Source organism: Rhinopithecus bieti, unplaced genomic scaffold (assembly GCF_001698545.2).
Source record: "Rhinopithecus bieti isolate Rb0 unplaced genomic scaffold, ASM169854v2 scaffold_13130, whole genome shotgun sequence".
NCBI lineage: Eukaryota > Metazoa > Chordata > Mammalia > Primates > Cercopithecidae > Rhinopithecus > Rhinopithecus bieti.
This window is the reverse complement of record NW_016807302.1, coordinates 224,516-226,270: the sequence shown is the minus strand read 5'-3', so window position 1 is coordinate 226,270 and position 1,755 is coordinate 224,516. Positions and strand designations below refer to the sequence as shown.

Below are 1,755 nucleotides of genomic sequence, written 5' to 3'. Positions count from 1 at the left end.
GGCGGGGGACTGCGGCCCCGGCGGCCGCGGGGACGGACCGGGCGCCGCGCTCGACTTCCACTTCTCCTTTCGCCGGCGCCGAGTTCCCGGCGCCACTCGCCCGGCCTCCGAGGGGAGAGGACGGGCTGGCGGGGCTGGGGACCCGCGTCTCGGCCCCCGGAGCGGGGAGGGGACCACGGAGACAGACCCCGGCCCGGCGACCAAGCTGGGCCCGTGAGCCACTCGGCCTCAGGTACGTCGATGGCGCCGGTTCTTCGAGCCCTCGGGGACCTGGAAAAGTTTGCCTGAGGGCGGAATCGAGAGCACTGGGGCCCCAGCGTGGGGCTGGGGGCCCGGGGAAGGGCGGGAGAGTCGCGGCGTGTCGCGAGCCGCCCTGGCGTCGCCCCGCCGCGCGTGTGCTGGAGAACCCGGGCTCTCGATCCCGGGATGGAAATGGAATGGATTCCCCGAGTCGGGGAGTCGGGGTAGGGACCCCTGTTTTCCCTCGCCCCCAGCAGCCCGGGTTCCGTGACGGGGCCGATCGTGACAGCGGGGCCCCCAGAAGCTGGGCGCCCGAGGGCAGAGGAGGTGGGGCGGACTGTGGCGGAGCTGCTAGATTGATCCGACTGCCCCCGGGGCTTCTGGGGCCAGGGCTTTAGGGTCACACGCTTACACGCGCACGCAGACCTATGACTTGGAGAACTGGATCGCCAAAATAGAGACCTCTTGGCAGGGGCCGGAGTTTCCTTGTGAGCCAGCCGCCAGCCTTCCCGCTCCCGCGTTCCCGCTCTCCCCGGCTCTCCCGCCTCCCCGTTCCCTCCCGGGCCGCCGCCTAGGGGACTCAGCAGCCGCACCGTGCGGGGTCCCCTCACGCCAGCGCCTTGCTTTGGAGGCTTGAGGGACTGCTGAGGCGATGACCGCTTTATGAATTCCTGGCTCCTCCACCGCACCCTAATCCTGACGCCTTTTTCTCACCACCGTATGCCTGGACATCACCTTCCTGACCAGAGTCACCTCCTGAACCCTTGGCACCTCGGCTCAGTGAGGTCCTCCTGGGCCGCCCCCGCCCCCCACCATACCCCAGCTGAGGGATTTGATGGCCATTTGATTCCTGCCCCTCATCCCTAGGCCTGTGATAGAGAGGCCTGTCTGGTCCTGCAGCCTCTTCTGGTTAATGTTTGACAGTTCATTGTGGCTAATTATTTTAATTAGCTCTTAAAGTGGGAAGGAACAGTTAACCTTGGACTTCTCGATTTTGGCCTGGTGGGGCCTCAAATGGGAGGAGTGCTGGGGAGGTGGGGAGGTAGGAGCGGAAGTGAGGTCACCACCCCAGGGCCTGAACCACCACTGCTCAGCCCCAACAGCTGGTGGGCACGCCCATTGGGGACTCACCCCCTGCGAGCTGACCCCTGGCCCGAGTGCCAGGTTGGAGGTGGGTGAAGGGAACAGTTCTAGCTCTTCCCTTTGTGGAGACTTTGGCACTGAAAATGCCCGGGGAACACGTATGCCCAGCAAGAATGCCAGTCCTTCCTTGCAGTTAGTTACACTGGGTTTTCCTGGTTATAAAGTGCTTTCTCGACCATTAATTCAGACTCAGTGCATCCAGTACAGGAGCAGCTTATGGGGAGCTCTCTGGAGTTCAGTGAAGATTATCAGGGAGGACTTCCTATCCCAGACAGCTGGTGTGAGGAAGAGGCTACCTTGCATGTGGTTGTTTCTGGGGCTGGATTCAGAGCCTGAGATCTCTTGTTGGGGGCTGGTCCGGGGGGGGGGGGG

At 64.0% G+C, this 1,755-nt stretch overlaps 1 protein-coding gene across 2 annotated transcripts in view; it reads left to right on the top strand.

Moving 5' to 3' along the window:
- The first annotated feature begins 12 nt into the window (after positions 1-12).
- The window catches only part of ELF4 (E74 like ETS transcription factor 4), a 49,048-nt gene continuing 47,305 nt past the window's right edge, over positions 13-1,755 (top strand). For both annotated transcript variants that reach the window (XM_017881116.1, XM_017881118.1), the window contains exon 1: positions 13-232. The gene's annotated coding sequence lies outside the window, so the exon portion shown is untranslated. The remainder of the gene's footprint in view (positions 233-1,755) is intronic.